This window comes from Tachypleus tridentatus, chromosome 10 (assembly GCF_004210375.1).
Source record: "Tachypleus tridentatus isolate NWPU-2018 chromosome 10, ASM421037v1, whole genome shotgun sequence".
NCBI classification, from domain to species: Eukaryota; Metazoa; Arthropoda; class Merostomata; order Xiphosura; family Limulidae; genus Tachypleus; species Tachypleus tridentatus.
Genome location: NC_134834.1, coordinates 113,430,886 through 113,448,406, shown reverse-complemented (window position 1 = coordinate 113,448,406; position 17,521 = coordinate 113,430,886). Strand labels below are relative to the sequence as shown.

Below are 17,521 nucleotides of genomic sequence, written 5' to 3'. Positions count from 1 at the left end.
ACACACGCCTGTGAGCGACAGTTTCCATACCCCGTAATGACACTCGTGTTGTTCCGGGATGTGTAACGCAAACCAGAGTTATCAGGCTCCACTTTCCAGCGACCTCCAGTAAAAGTGAATTCCTAAAGCATCTCTTATATTTCACAGCTAGGAAATTTTGGGCTGCGACAACGATTTTCTTTAGAGTAACACTTAAAACACCAAATAAGAAAAGAATTAAACTGTCATCGTTCATACCACGTTGAAAGCGCCGGTTCTCGTCCGATCACCGAAGCTAAGCAACGGCGGGCCCGGTTAGTACTTGGGAGGGTGACCACCTGGGAATACCGGGTGATGATGACTTTTTTTTTCACGTTGAAATTTGTAGGTCTCGCAAAGAGCTGATCGATACGTCTCTTTTTTTTCACAATTTCTGATTTAAGAGATAAAAAATCCTTCCCGAAAGAGAGAAAGAAAGTGGTTGACTCAATTGAAGTGCCTTAATACTGGGTATTTATTATGGTAAACTGTTGGGAAAACATTTTTGTTATAGGAACTAATCAACTTTTCCATCAACAAGTCAGTTGATAAAACACGCTTCGAAAACGAAATTCAAACATTCATTTCCTGCGATCGTTCAAGAAAAGTAGCAGCTCTCTAAGCAGGTGGCGTTAGCCGCGTTCCATTTCAATTCAAACCAAACCCCTCCAATCAGACGTACGTTGGAGAGAAAAAAATAAACTATCTTAGCGGGTCGATCTTCGAATGCACAAAGGGTGCGAAATCTACAAAACAGAAACTTCGTTAATGAGTAGATCCAGCCCACATCAATCTAAGGCAGTCTTATACAGATGGAATTTAAAACGTTTCCCTATTTCACAAAATTGTCTCGCTCGTGCACGTTTTGCCTAAGAAAAAGCAATTGTCGAGGTCTCTGTCTGCTACACAGAAAAGGCGATGCGACAAATATTTCGAGTTTCCTTACATAACGTTCGTTCGCTACGTTTTGTAAAATTACTTTGTCTAGAAATATCGTTGAAGAAAAGTAGCAGCTCTCTAAGCAAGTGGCGTGAGCCGCGTTCCATTTCACTTTAAACCAAACCCTCCAATCAGACGTATATTGAAGAGAAAAGAAATAAACTATCTTCGCGGGTCGATCTTCGAATGCACAAAGGGTGCGAAATCTACAATACATAAACTTCGTTAATGAGTAGATCCAGCCCACATCAATCTAAGGCAGTCTTATACAGATGGAATTTAAAACGTTTCCCTATTTCACAAAATTGTCTCGCTCGTGCACGTTTTGCCAAAGAAAAGCAATTGTCGAGGTCTATGTCTGCTACACAGAAAAGGCGATGCGACAAATATTTCGAGTTTCCTTACATAACGTTCGTTCGCTACGTTTTGTAAAATTACTTTGTCTAGAAATATCGTTGAAGAAAAGTAGCAGCTCTCTAAGCAAGTGGCGTGAGCCGCGTTCCATTTCACTTTAAACCAAACCCTCCAATCAGACGTATATTGAAGAGAAAAGAAATAAACTATCTTCGCGGGTCGATCTTCGAATGCACAAAGGGTGCGAAATCTACAATACATAAACTTCGTTAATGAGTAGATCCAGCCCACATCAATCTAAGGCAGTCTTATACAGATGGAATTTAAAACGTTTCCCTATTTCACAAAATTGTCTCGCTCGTGCACGTTTTGCCTAAGAAAAAGCAATTGTCGAGGTCTCTGTCTGCTACACAGAAAAGGCGATGCGACAAATATTTCGAGTTTCCTTACATAACGTTCGTTCGCTACGTTTTGTAAAATTACTTTGTCTAGAAATATCGTTGAAGAAAAGTAGCAGCTCTCTAAGCAAGTGGCGTGAGCCGCGTTCCATTTCACTTTAAACCAAACCCTCCAATCAGACGTATATTGAAGAGAAAAGAAATAAACTATCTTCGCGGGTCGATCTTCGAATGCACAAAGGGTGCGAAATCTACAATACATAAACTTCGTTAATGAGTAGATCCAGCCCACATCAATCTAAGGCAGTCTTATACAGATGGAATTTAAAACGTTTCCCTATTTCACAAAATTGTCTCGCTCGTGCACGTTTTGCCAAAGAAAAAGCAATTGTCGAGGTCTATGTCTGCTACACAGAAAAGGCGATGCGACAAATATTTCGAGTTTCCTTACATAACGTTCGTTCGCTACGTTTTGTAAAATTACTTTGTCTAGAAATATCGTTGAAGAAAAGTAGCAGCTCTCTAAGCAAGTGGCGTGAGCCGCGTTCCATTTCACTTTAAACCAAACCCTCCAATCAGACGTATATTGAAGAGAAAAGAAATAAACTATCTTCGCGGGTCGATCTTCGAATGCACAAAGGGTGCGAAATCTACAATACATAAACTTCGTTAATGAGTAGATCCAGCCCACATCAATCTAAGGCAGTCTTATACAGATGGAATTTAAAACGTTTCCCTATTTCACAAAATTGTCTCGCTCGTGCACGTTTTGCCTAAGAAAAGCAATTGTCGAGGTCTCTGTCTGCTACACAGAAAGGCGATGCGACAAATATTTCGAGTTTCCTTACATAACGTTCGTTCGCTACGTTTTGTAAAATTACTTTGTCTAGAAATATCGTTGAAGAAAAGTAGCAGCTCTCTAAGCAAGTGGCGTGAGCCGCGTTCCATTTCACTTTAAACCAAACCCCTCCAATCAGACGTATATTGAAGAGAAAAGAAATAAACTATCTTCGCGGGTCGATCTTCGGAATGCACAAAGGGTGCGAAATCTACAATACATAAACTTCGTTAATGAGTAGATCCAGCCCACATCAATCTAAGGCAGTCTTATACAGATGGAATTTAAAACGTTTCCCTATTTCACAAAATTGTCTCGCTCGTGCACGTTTTGCCTAAGAAAAGCAATTGTCGAGGGATCTGTCTGCTACACAGAAAAGGCGATGCGACAAATATTTCGAGTTTCCTTACATAACGTTCGTTCGCTACGTTTTGTAAAATTACTTTGTCTAGAAATATAACCCAGCAGAGAGAGACTTTACTCGGAGACACCGACGATTGCACACCTTATTTATAAATCAAATATCTATTTTATATGTACGTACATTTGAAAATTAACTTTCCAATAACGACAAGAGTCTTTGCTATTGGGTATAAAACAAAATAGGTGAGTAGAAACAACAAGAAAAAAAAGTTACAAAACAGTAAAAGCAAAATTGAAAACTTAGCAGTGAAAGAAAACGCGAAGGAAACGTTTCAGATAAGTAGGAACTCGATACGTGGCACGCTTCCGACTCGCGAACGGTAGTAGCCGAGTGTGACAGGTGCTGTTCCTTTATTCATTCTGTTTCTATAACGTCAGAGAATTATTCCCAGTTTTGCAACGTACTTTCATTAATATCCATACACTTCTTTAGCGAGAGACAAAAGAGCGACTTCTGAGGCACTCCCACTAGACGGTAACCAGCGTTTAATACTATTTTGTCGTAGGGGGAGACGAAGGCGAGTACACACGACTTCTCCCGATGGAAACCAAAATACACGTTAATAAACACAGGTAAATTAATGTGTATAGCCAAATGACGAATAAAAGAAGGTGAATATTAAATAATTCTAATCCCGATGCAAGCTCGTGTTAAAATCTAAATTCTGCACACACATCTGTAAGTGATGGGATGTGAGCCTGTGTAACGAGAGTAAAATACCAGATTTTGCGAAAGTAGGTCCGAAAGAAATATAAAGAAGACATAAACACCAACATGTGACTAAAAGACGTTTGAGAAAAGTTCTCAGAGGCTAAATTGATCAATTTAAGTGTTCCATGTCAATGACACACACGCCTGTGAGCGACAGTTTCCATACCCCCGTAATGACACTCGTGTTGTTCCGGGGATGTGTAACGCAAACCAGAGTTATCAGGCTCCACTTTCCAGCGACCTCCAGTAAAAGTGAATTCCTAAAGCATCTCTTATATTTCACAGCTAGGAAATTTTGGGCTGCGACAACGATTTTCTTTAGAGTAACACTTAAAACACCAAATAAGAAAAGAATTAAACTGTCATCGTTCATACCACGTTGAAAGCGCCGGTTCTCGTCAACGAGTACAGACGTGTTTTCGAGCTCCTCATTGCCTTAGTGTAAATTTAACAGCTAAGCCTAGTGAGCGTGTAGTTCTTTTTTTTTTTTGCTTGATTTTTATTTTTTCAAGTTGTTTGACGATGTCTTCATCAACCAAGAAGGTCATGGAAGTTATGCGTCGTACAGTTTTTGTGGAAACGACAACTTCAAGCCATGGGGACGTTATCCATTCTGTTATTTCTACGTTTGGTGCTGCTTCGGTCACTGCTGTAGTTCCTCGCCCGGGTGGATATGAGGTAACTTTTGTTCTTCCCGACGATGTGGACCTGGCTATAGATGCTGGTCTAACTGTAAATGGTGTGCACTGTTCGGCTAATGGTGTCACTAAACGTACTATTACTGTGTCATTTATGGACGTACCCGAATATATCGACGATGATATTATTCTAAATAAACTTAAAGATTATGATTGTGAGGTGAAAAGCCCTATTGTGTGGAAGAGGGACCAGGGCATATACTTAGGTATACGCCATGTTCGTGTGTGTTTTAGTGAGAAGTGTATCTCTTTGCCGTACGTAGTAAAGTTTTGATCCTTTGGGCAAGGCGGTATTGGTAAAAGTGAAGCATGATCGCCAGTCAAAAGTATGTAATTTATGTTTGGGGCGGATCATCTATATCGCGATTGCCCCAATTTATATGCCGACATTGTCATATGCAGGGACACGTCCGTCAACGTTGTCCCAAGCTTGTTGTTCCTCGAACTTCCTCTAGTGACGACGCTGAAGTGGCCACGCCTACTACTTCTTGTGACGCCGCTAAAGTAGACACGGCTGCTCCCTCTCGTGCAGTGCCTCATGATGTTGACACCATTTCTGTTTGTCCACGCGTTGATTCGGAGGTTCCCCTTTCAAAGAAGGCTGCAGCTACCCATCGGGTGGTGGACGATGTTTCTGCCCGACGATCGACGGTTTCTGGTGGGGCCAGGAACGGGCAAGTAGTCACCCCCCTGCTGCAAGTCGCAATTTTGATCGTCACTTCCCGCCACTTCCGGTTAGTGGTGTGAGTACCGCCGGCGATGTGGAGGTGCCTCTTCCTCGTCGTTGGAGGTATGCTAGTGTGGTGGCAATGTCTCCTGGTGACACTTCTAAGAAGGGCAGTGGACGAAAACGGGTGTCGGACGTGCCAATACTACGGATATCTCGGGCGAAGGCGAAGGCGGTGTCGCAGCCTTAAATGTGTTTTTTGACAGTTTGTTTGTTTCAGTTCGTGTAAGACTGTCATTTATTGTTATTTGAACTTTGTGCATATTTGCTTAGATCTTTACATTTATTCTTGTTATTTTTGTGTTTGTGACAGTTTCCTTTCAATTCTTGTACCTTTACTTTCTCTTTAGCATGGTACATTTACTAAGGGTGGGAGTTTTGAATTGTAATGGGTTGCGTAATATTAGTAAGCTGTCTTATTATCTGGATTACTTTGTTACTAATTTTGATGTTGTTTGTTTACAGGAAACGTTTTTACTGATGATTTTCCTGATGTCGTTCTGAAATTTTGGCCAGGTGTAGCTTTTTTTAATAATTCTACTTCTGGCCGACAAGGGTTGCCATCTTGGTACAGCAGTTTTGTGTGATAATGTTACATTCGTTTCTTCTGATGGGGTGGGTAGGGTTCTGACAGTCAAATTCAGTTTCGAGTCTTTGTCTTATCTGTTATCATCTGTGTACGCTCCTCGCGATATCTCCGAGCGACGGGAATTTTTCCAAAACTTGGAGTATTGTTTGGATGGTTGCACAGGATTGCTTGTTGTGGGAGATTTTAATTGTGTGGTGGATGTGGCACGCGATCGATTTCCGGTCCGTTTCTACCGAGACGCCAGCCGTTCGGCTTTTGTCCAGTTTCTTAATAGGTTTGATTTGCTTGATGCGCATTCACTCATATCGCCGACTACACCTGGTTTCACATGGAAGCGTTTTGTTAATGGTGAGATGATGTCGTCACGTATTGACAGGGTTTTGCTTTCTTCTACCTTGCAGGGGACTGTCCAACGTTTCCGTACGTTGTGGTTTCCTGCTACAGATCACGCTTTATTGGGCTTCGACCTTACTCTGCGACCAATTGTCAGAGGTCCTAATTTCTGGCACTTCAATAACCAGTTATTGAGGGATGCCGAATATGTGAAAGCCATTAAGCTGTTGATCGCCAGAAGTCGTAGTTGGTCAGTTTATGGGACTGATAAAATTAAATGGTATGAACAATTGAAATGCGCGTTCCGTATACTTACCGAGCGTTATTCGATTCTTCGTGCGCGGGCATCCCGTTCTCGCAAATGTCAGCTTGAGTCGTCCATCAATCGTGAGCTTCGAAAACTGACCCGTTTCCTGGTAGATCTAAGGTCAAATTGTATGAACTTGAAGATGCATTGGAGACTTTGGATCACGATACCATAGAGGGGCGAGGATTCGATCTCATATTCGTTGGTTTGAGGAGGGTGAGAGATCTACATCTTACTTTCTTCGTATGGAAAAGGTCCGTCAAAGCAGAATTGAGTTTAGATCCATGCTCACTGATAGGGGTGTGGAGGTGTCCGGTGTGGAAGATATCGCTGCTGTTTTACATCAGTATTATTCCGCACTGTACTCTAAGGATATCGTTCTGCAGGCAGACATAGATTTAGTTCTCTCATTTGTTGATCGAACTCTTTCCAGTGAACAAGCTAATATTTGTGATGCTCCATTCACGGTTCCGGAAGTTATCGCTGCTTTAGACAGTTTACCGCTGGGCAAATCTCCTGGTTTGGATGGTTTTACCTCCGAATTTTTCAAATATTTTCTACCTCTTTTTGTTGACGACTTTTTTATCTGTCTTGTCTCAACTGTTTCACTCTCCACAGTTGCTCCGTACAATGTGTTCTGGGGTAATTGTTCCTATCCCGAAAGGGGATCGACGGTTGGCGGCTAACAGCCGGCCTTTGACATTGCTTTGTACTGACTATAAGCTTTTGGCCAAAGTGCTGGCTCGTCGCCTTTCGTCTGTGATCTCCAGTTTAGTTTCAGATGACCAATCCGGGTGTATACCTGGACGGGACGTTGCTGATACTCCATTAACACTCGTTTTGCTATTGCAATCTTTAGCACGTACCGGCCAGGGTGGAATCTTTTTGAAGCTCGATCAGATGCAAGCTTTTGATCGGGTGGCCTATGACTATCTATTTCAACTTCTTCTGCGTATGGGTTTTGGTTCTACTTTTGTTCATTGGGTTCGTCTTTGCTATACTTCTATTTCTAGTTGTGTAAAGTTTAATGGATTTCTCACTAATGATTTTGCTATTACTCGGGGTATTCGTCAAGGATGCCCCATGTCTGCTCTACTTTACGTTCTCAGTGTCGAACCGTTACGAAATATGTTAGTCCATAATGTACATATTACTGGTATTGGTGGTGATGTGCTACTCACCACGCCTTCACTTACTTATCAGCATGCTGATGATACCACCTTAACCTTACGAGACGCCGAATCTTTGCCGCATGTGTTGGATGTCTGCCAAACTTTTGGCAAAGCTACTGGTGGGAAGATCAACTGGACCAAGAGTCAGGGTTTGTGGGTTGGGTGTTTGGCCTCTTCTGCAGACTTCGTCCTTGGTGAGTTGAGAATTTCCCAGGATCCTATTCGGATTTTGGGAATAGTTTTCCACTCTAATTTCGATGTCATGCTGCAAGATACGTGGCAGGGTGTATTGCGCAGGGTATCTCGTGTCTTGGTGTCGTGGCGATTTCGTTCTTTGTCGCTAAAGGGTAAATCTCTTGTGGTGAACTCCTTGGTGGCATCGGTGTTATGGTACCCGTTGAATATACTCCCGTTGCCAAGACAGTTTGAGGCTAGATTTCGCAAATGTATACTGGATTTTATTTGGCGGGGAGGTATACATAAAGTGGCATACGGTATTCTGATTCGGAGTTATGATTGTGGAGGTATCAACTTGGTTGATGTTAACACTCGTAAACTCGCATTCCGTTTGAAGTTGTTGCAGCGTTGTTTGGATGCTTCTTGTCCTTCCACCTTGCGACAACTTCTTTCTGGATTTTTTTCTTGTTATGGTAATCTCTCTTTAAGCTTTCGGATTCTTCAATGCCGTATTTTGCCACGTTTTGTGAAATCGTTACCTTTCTATATTCAGGAAATGTTTCATGCCTGGAAGGTTCTTCTTGGGGATAAAGGGATTGTCCCAGCTCCTCTTTCCCCCCAAATTTTTGATGAACCTTTGTTTTTCAATCCGGCTATTGTTGATGTTCGCCACCGAACATTTCATTTTCCTGAATTTATTAACGCAGGTTTGGTTCAGGTCCGTCATTTAATGTACGAGGTGCTCCCTGCTTTTCTTCCGGTGGGGGCAGTGATTGAAATGTGTACGGACGCTGACCCGTTGGCCAATGCCCGCACAATTTTTTCACATTTTCATATGCTCAAGGAGGCGTTGCCTGTGGAGTGGTTGCCGATTTTGTCTACCCAGCCGGCTCCTCTTCCGTCGTCCACATGTGTTGTGGATTTATATTTTCTGGACCACTCTGATAATCGAGTTCATTTTCAAGGTTTATCTCTGCGGCAACTGGTGGGATATATACAGTTTTCACTCGCTAATAACTTCCCTGCTCCATTCTACTGGGGGATATTGTTCCTCCTGGAGACTGGAAACGCATTCGTAAAAAACGCTTATTCTTCTTTTGTTGGTTTTTTGTTTGTGATGTGGATTATTTACTCTGGTTGCGGGCGATTACCACAAATGTCAAGCTGATACATATGGACAGACATCCCACAGGGTTGTGCACTTTCTGTTCCCAGGCGCCAGAAACCATAGACCATCTGTTTTTCCAATGTCCTTTTGTACAGCCCTTGTGGTCATATGTATATAAATTATTGGCATTTTATTTTGGATGTCCCATATCAAACTGGGTATGGAGGAGATGCCTCTTAGTGGGATCTCATCCTTCGTTACCCAGGAGATGCTGGAACATATTCCGTTTAATTACAAGTTTGGCACGTCAGGTTATATGTTCTGCTCGTTCAGTTTCTTTGGCACGAAATCGCGTCATTCATTTAATTTCCATGTTTAAAGTGCGTGTACGGAGACATATATATCTTCATTATCATAGATCTTTGTTACATAACTCATTAAATGTTTTTTATTCTGTGTATTCTTATGTTGGTAGCTTGGTAACCCAAGGTGCCCAAGGTTATTTCTTGTGTACGTTGTTAAGATAAGTTGTTATTTCATTATATTTTTTGTTACCAATGAAAGATCCATTGATTTCTTGTTTGTTAATGTTCATTATAATGTTTGTTGGATTACCTGCTGTTCCAATTACCTCTTTTATTTCTTTTTCCTTAATTTTATTAACTTTGTGGTAATTTTCAGCATGGTAATCTATAGAGTTATTGTTACATGCTAATTCATTAACTTGTGTTTTATTTGTTGTATTTCTGTGTATACCCCCTCGTTGAGGTGGGATAAATAAAGAGAAAAAAAAAAAAAAAAAGCCGGTTCTCGTCCGATCACCGAAGCTAAGCAACGGCGGGCCCGGTTAGTACTTGGGAGGGTGACCACCTGGGAATACCGGGTGATGATGACTTTTTTTTTTTTTCACGTTGAAATTTGTAGGTCTCGCAAAGAGCTGATCGATACGTCTCACTTTTTTCACAATTTCTGATTTAAGAGATAAAAAATCCTTCCCGAAAGAGAGAAAGAAAGTGGTTGACTCAATTGAAGTGCCTTAATACTGGGTATTTATTATGGTAAACTGTTGGGAAAACATTTTTGTTATAGGAACTAATCAACTTTTCCATCAACAAGTCAGTTGATAAAACACGCTTCGAAAACGAAATTCAAACATTCATTTCCTGCGATCGTTCAAGAAAAGTAGCAGCTCTCTAAGCAGGTGGCGTTAGCCGCGTTCCATTTCAATTCAAACCAAACCCCCAATCAGACGTACGTTGGAGAGAAAAGAAATAAACTATCTTAGCGGGTCGATCTTCGGAATGCACAAAGGGTGCGAAATCTACAAAACAGAAACTTCGTTAATGAGTAGATCCAGCCCACATCAATCTAAGGCAGTCTTATACAGATGGAATTTAAAACGTTTCCCTATTTCACAAAATTGTCTCGCTCGTGCACGTTTTGCCTAAGAAAAGCAATTGTCGAGGTCTCTGTCTGCTACACAGAAAAGGCGATGCGACAAATATTTCGAGTTTCCTTACATAACGTTCGTTCGCTACGTTTTGTAAAATTACTTTGTCTAGAAATATCGTTGAAGAAAAGTAGCAGCTCTCTAAGCAAGTGGCGTGAGCCGCGTTCCATTTCACTTTAAACCAAACCCCTCAATCAGACGTATATTGAAGAGAAAAGAAATAAACTATCTTCGCGGGTCGATCTTCGAATGCACAAAGGGTGCGAAATCTACAATACATAAACTTCGTTAATGAGTAGATCCAGCCCACATCAATCTAAGGCAGTCTTATACAGATGGAATTTAAAACGTTTCCCTATTTCACAAAATTGTCTCGCTCGTGCACGTTTTGCCAAAGAAAAAGCAATTGTCGAGGTCTCTGTCTGCTACACAGAAAAGGCGATGCGACAAATATTTCGAGTTTCCTTACATAACGTTCGTTCGCTACGTTTTGTAAAATTACTTTGTCTAGAAATATCGTTGAAGAAAAGTAGCAGCTCTCTAAGCAAGTGGCGTGAGCCGCGTTCCATTTCACTTTAAACCAAACCCCTCCAATCAGACGTATATTGAAGAGAAAAGAAATAAACTATCTTCGCGGGTCGATCTTCGAATGCACAAAGGGTGCGAAATCTACAATACATAAACTTCGTTAATGAGTAGATCCAGCCCACATCAATCTAAGGCAGTCTTATACAGATGGAATTTAAAACGTTTCCCTATTTCACAAAATTGTCTCGCTCGTGCACGTTTTGCCTAAGAAAAGCAATTGTCGAGGTCTCTGTCTGCTACACAGAAAAGGCGATGCGACAAATATTTCGAGTTTCCTTACATAACGTTCGTTCGCTACGTTTTGTAAAATTACTTTGTCTAGAAATATCGTTGAAGAAAAGTAGCAGCTCTCTAAGCAAGTGGCGTGAGCCGCGTTCCATTTCACTTTAAACCAAACCCCTCAATCAGACGTATATTGAAGAGAAAAGAAATAAACTATCTTCGCGGGTCGATCTTCGGAATGCACAAAGGGTGCGAAATCTACAATACATAAACTTCGTTAATGAGTAGATCCAGCCCACATCAATCTAAGGCAGTCTTATACAGATGGAATTTAAAACGTTTCCCTATTTCACAAAATTGTCTCGCTCGTGCACGTTTTGCCAAAGAAAAAGCAATTGTCGAGGTCTATGTCTGCTACACAGAAAAGGCGATGCGACAAATATTTCGAGTTTCCTTACATAACGTTCGTTCGCTACGTTTTGTAAAATTACTTTGTCTAGAAATATCGTTGAAGAAAAGTAGCAGCTCTCTAAGCAAGTGGCGTGAGCCGCGTTCCATTTCACTTTAAACCAAACCCCTCCAATCAGACGTATATTGAAGAGAAAAGAAATAAACTATCTTCGCGGGTCGATCTTCGAATGCACAAAGGGTGCGAAATCTACAATACATAAACTTCGTTAATGAGTAGATCCAGCCCACATCAATCTAAGGCAGTCTTATACAGATGGAATTTAAAACGTTTCCCTATTTCACAAAATTGTCTCGCTCGTGCACGTTTTGCCTAAGAAAAGCAATTGTCGAGGTCTCTGTCTGCTACACAGAAAAGGCGATGCGACAAATATTTCGAGTTTCCTTACATAACGTTCGTTCGCTACGTTTTGTAAAATTACTTTGTCTAGAAATATCGTTGAAGAAAAGTAGCAGCTCTCTAAGCAAGTGGCGTGAGCCGCGTTCCATTTCACTTTAAACCAAACCCCCAATCAGACGTATATTGAAGAGAAAAGAAATAAACTATCTTCGCGGGTCGATCTTCGGAATGCACAAAGGGTGCGAAATCTACAATACATAAACTTCGTTAATGAGTAGATCCAGCCCACATCAATCTAAGGCAGTCTTATACAGATGGAATTTAAAACGTTTCCCTATTTCACAAAATTGTCTCGCTCGTGCACGTTTTGCCTAAGAAAAAGCAATTGTCGAGGGATCTGTCTGCTACACAGAAAAGGCGATGCGACAAATATTTCGAGTTTCCTTACATAACGTTCGTTCGCTACGTTTTGTAAAATTACTTTGTCTAGAAATATAACCCAGCAGAGAGAGACTTTACTCGGAGACACCGACGATTGCACACCTTATTTATAAATCAAATATCTATTTTATATGTACGTACATTTGAAAATTAACTTTCCAATAACGACAAGAGTCTTTGCTATTGAGTATAAAACAAAATAGGTGAGTAGAAACAACAAGAAAAAAAAGTTACAAAACAGTAAAAGCAAAATTGAAAACTTAGCAGTGAAAGAAAAACGCGAAGGAAACGTTTCAGATAAGTAGGAACTCGATACGTGGCACGCTTCCGACTCGCGAACGGTAGTAGCCGAGTGTGACAGGTGCTGTTCCTTTATTCATTCTGTTTCAGAGAATTATTCCCAGTTTTGCAACGTACTTTCATTAATATCCATACACTTCTTTAGCGAGAGACAAAAGAGCGACTTCTGAGGCACTCCCACTAGACGGTAACCAGCGTTTAATACTATTTTGTCGTAGGGGGAGACGAAGGCGAGTACACACGACTTCTCCCGATGGAAACCAAAATACACGTTAATAAACACAGGTAAATTAATGTGTATAGCCAAATGACGAATAAAAGAAGGTGAATATTAAATAATTCTAATCCCGATGCAAGCTCGTGTTAAAATCTAAATTCTGCACACACATCTGTAAGTGATGGGATGTGAGCCTGTGTAACGAGAGTAAAATACCAGATTTTGCGAAAGTAGGTCCGAAAGAAATATAAAGAAGACATAAACACCAACATGTGACTAAAAGACGTTTGAGAAAAGTTCTCAGAGGCTAAATTGATCAATTTAAGTGTTCCATGTCAATGACACACACGCCTGTGAGCGACAGTTTCCATACCCCCGTAATGACACTCGTGTTGTTCCGGGGATGTGTAACGCAAACCAGAGTTATCAGGCTCCACTTTCCAGCGACCTCCAGTAAAAGTGAATTCCTAAAGCATCTCTTATATTTCACAGCTAGGAAATTTTGGGCTGCGACAACGATTTTCTTTAGAGTAACACTTAAAACACCAAATAAGAAAAGAATTAAACTGTCATCGTTCATACCACGTTGAAAGCGCCGGTTCTCGTCCGATCACCGAAGCTAAGCAACGGCGGGCCCGGTTAGTACTTGGGAGGGTGACCACCTGGGAATACCGGGTGATGATGACTTTTTTTTTTTTTTCACGTTGAAATTTGTAGGTCTCGCAAAGAGCTGATCGATACGTCTCACTTTTTTCACAATTTCTGATTTAAGAGATAAAAAATCCTTCCCGAAAGAGAGAAAGAAAGTGGTTGACTCAATTGAAGTGCCTTAATACTGGGTATTTATTATGGTAAACTGTTGGGAAAACATTTTTGTTATAGGAACTAATCAACTTTTCCATCAACAAGTCAGTTGATAAAACACGCTTCGAAAACGAAATTCAAACATTCATTTCCTGCGATCGTTCAAGAAAAGTAGCAGCTCTCTAAGCAGGTGGCGTTAGCCGCGTTCCATTTCAATTCAAACCAAACCCCTCCAATCAGACGTACGTTGGAGAGAAAAGAAATAAACTATCTTAGCGGGTCGATCTTCGGAATGCACAAAGGGTGCGAAATCTACAAAACAGAAACTTCGTTAATGAGTAGATCCAGCCCACATCAATCTAAGGCAGTCTTATACAGATGGAATTTAAAACGTTTCCCTATTTCACAAAATTGTCTCGCTCGTGCACGTTTTGCCTAAGAAAAAGCAATTGTCGAGGTCTGTCTGCTACACAGAAAAGGCGATGCGACAAATATTTCGAGTTTCCTTACATAACGTTCGTTCGCTACGTTTTGTAAAATTACTTTGTCTAGAAATATCGTTGAAGAAAAGTAGCAGCTCTCTAAGCAAGTGGCGTGAGCCGCGTTCCATTTCACTTTAAACCAAACCCCTCCAATCAGACGTATATTGAAGAGAAAAGAAATAAACTATCTTCGCGGGTCGATCTTCGAATGCACAAAGGGTGCGAAATCTACAATACATAAACTTCGTTAATGAGTAGATCCAGCCCACATCAATCTAAGGCAGTCTTATACAGATGGAATTTAAAACGTTTCCCTATTTCACAAAATTGTCTCGCTCGTGCACGTTTTGCCAAAGAAAAGCAATTGTCGAGGTCTCTGTCTGCTACACAGAAAAGGCGATGCGACAAATATTTCGAGTTTCCTTACATAACGTTCGTTCGCTACGTTTTGTAAAATTACTTTGTCTAGAAATATCGTTGAAGAAAAGTAGCAGCTCTCTAAGCAAGTGGCGTGAGCCGCGTTCCATTTCACTTTAAACCAAACCCTCCAATCAGACGTATATTGAAGAGAAAAGAAATAAACTATCTTCGCGGGTCGATCTTCGAATGCACAAAGGGTGCGAAATCTACAATACATAAACTTCGTTAATGAGTAGATCCAGCCCACATCAATCTAAGGCAGTCTTATACAGATGGAATTTAAAACGTTTCCCTATTTCACAAAATTGTCTCGCTCGTGCACGTTTTGCCTAAGAAAAGCAATTGTCGAGGTCTCTGTCTGCTACACAGAAAAGGCGATGCGACAAATATTTCGAGTTTCCTTACATAACGTTCGTTCGCTACGTTTTGTAAAATTACTTTGTCTAGAAATATCGTTGAAGAAAAGTAGCAGCTCTCTAAGCAAGTGGCGTGAGCCGCGTTCCATTTCACTTTAAACCAAACCCCTCCAATCAGACGTATATTGAAGAGAAAAGAAATAAACTATCTTCGCGGGTCGATCTTCGAATGCACAAAGGGTGCGAAATCTACAATACATAAACTTCGTTAATGAGTAGATCCAGCCCACATCAATCTAAGGCAGTCTTATACAGATGGAATTTAAAACGTTTCCCTATTTCACAAAATTGTCTCGCTCGTGCACGTTTTGCCTAAGAAAAGCAATTGTCGAGGGATCTGTCTGCTACACAGAAAAGGCGATGCGACAAATATTTCGAGTTTCCTTACATAACGTTCGTTCGCTACGTTTTGTAAAATTACTTTGTCTAGAAATATAACCCAGCAGAGAGAGACTTTACTCGGAGACACCGACGATTGCACACCTTATTTATAAATCAAATATCTATTTTATATGTACGTACATTTGAAAATTAACTTTCCAATAACGACAAGAGTCTTTGCTATTGAGTATAAAACAAAATAGGTGAGTAGAAACAACAAGAAAAAAAAAGTTACAAAACAGTAAAAGCAAAATTGAAAACTTAGCAGTGAAAGAAAAACGCGAAGGAAACGTTTCAGATAAGTAGGAACTCGATACGTGGCACGCTTCCGACTCGCGAACGGTAGTAGCCGAGTGTGACAGGTGCTGTTCCTTTATTCATTCTGTTTCAGAGAATTATTCCCAGTTTTGCAACGTACTTTCATTAATATCCATACACTTCTTTAGCGAGAGACAAAAGAGCGACTTCTGAGGCACTCCCACTAGACGGTAACCAGCGTTTAATACTATTTTGTCGTAGGGGGAGACGAAGGCGAGTACACACGACTTCTCCCGATGGAAACCAAAATACACGTTAATAAACACAGGTAAATTAATGTGTATAGCCAAATGACGAATAAAAGAAGGTGAATATTAAATAATTCTAATCCCGATGCAAGCTCGTGTTAAAATCTAAATTCTGCACACACATCTGTAAGTGATGGGATGTGAGCCTGTGTAACGAGAGTAAAATACCAGATTTTGCGAAAGTAGGTCCGAAAGAAATATAAAGAAGACATAAACACCAACATGTGACTAAAAGACGTTTGAGAAAAGTTCTCAGAGGCTAAATTGATCAATTTAAGTGTTCCATGTCAATGACACACACGCCTGTGAGCGACAGTTTCCATACCCCCGTAATGACACTCGTGTTGTTCCGGGGATGTGTAACGCAAACCAGAGTTATCAGGCTCCACTTTCCAGCGACCTCCAGTAAAAGTGAATTCCTAAAGCATCTCTTATATTTCACAGCTAGGAAATTTTGGGCTGCGACAACGATTTTCTTTAGAGTAACACTTAAAACACCAAATAAGAAAAGAATTAAACTGTCATCGTTCATACCACGTTGAAAGCGCCGGTTCTCGTCAACGAGTACAGACGTGTTTTTCGAGCTCCTCATTGCCTTAGTGTAAATTTAACAGCTAAGCCTAGTGAGCGTGTAGTTCTTTTTTTTTTTTTTTGCTAGATTTTTATTTTTCCAAGTTGTTTGACGATGTCTTCATCAACCAAGAAGGTCATGGAAGTTATGCGTCGTACAGTTTTTGTGGAAACGACAACTTCAAGCCATGGGGACGTTATCCATTCTGTTATTTCTACGTTTGGTGCAGCTTCGGTCACTGCTGTAGTTCCTCGCCCGGGTGGATATGAGGTAACTTTTGTTCTTCCCGACGATGTGGACCTGGCTATAGATGCTGGTCTAACTGTAAATGGTGTGCACTGTTCGGCTAATGGTGTCACTAAACGTACTATTACTGTGTCATTTATGGACGTACCCGAATATATCGACGATGATATTATTCTAAATAAACTTAAAGATTATGATTGTGAGGTGAAAAGCCCTATTGTGTGGAAGAGGGACCAGGGCATATACTTAGGTATACGCCATGTTCGTGTGTGTTTTAGTGAGAAGTGTATCTCTTTGCCGTACGTAGTAAAGTTTTGATCCTTTGGGCAAGGCGGTAATGGTAAAAGTGAAGCATGATCGCCAGTCAAAAGTATGTAATTTATGTTTGGGGGCGGATCATCTATATCGAGATTGCCCCCAGTTTATATGCCGACATTGTCATATGCAGGGACACGTCCGTCAACGTTGTCCCAAGCTTGTTGTTCCTCGAACTTCCTCTAGTGACGACGCTGAAGTGGCCACGCCTACTACTTCTCGTGACGCCGCTGAAGTAGACACGGCTGCTCCCTCTCGTGCAGTGCCTCATGATGTTGACACCATTTCTGTTTGTCCACGCGTTGATTCGGAGGTTCCCCTTTCAAAGAAGGCTGCAGCTACCCATCGGGTGGTGGACGATGTTTCTGCCCGACGATCGACGGTTTCTGGTGGGGCCAGGGAACGGGCAAGTAGTCACCCCCTGCTGCAAGTCGCAATTTTGATCGTCACTTCCCGCCACTTCCGGTTAGTGGTGTGAGTACCGCCGGCGATGTGGAGGTG

At 41.2% G+C, this 17,521-nt stretch overlaps 2 non-coding genes across 2 annotated transcripts; both read left to right on the top strand.

Moving 5' to 3' along the window:
- The first annotated feature begins 223 nt into the window (after positions 1–223).
- On the top strand, positions 224–342 carry LOC143231237 (5S ribosomal RNA). The gene has a single exon (XR_013016862.1). It is a non-coding gene; the product is annotated as a 5S ribosomal RNA (ribosomal RNA).
- A 13,045-nt stretch (positions 343–13,387) lies between these two features.
- LOC143231236 (5S ribosomal RNA) lies at positions 13,388–13,506 on the top strand. Its single transcript, XR_013016861.1, has one exon. It is a non-coding gene; the product is annotated as a 5S ribosomal RNA (ribosomal RNA).
- The last annotated feature ends 4,015 nt before the right edge of the window (positions 13,507–17,521 follow it).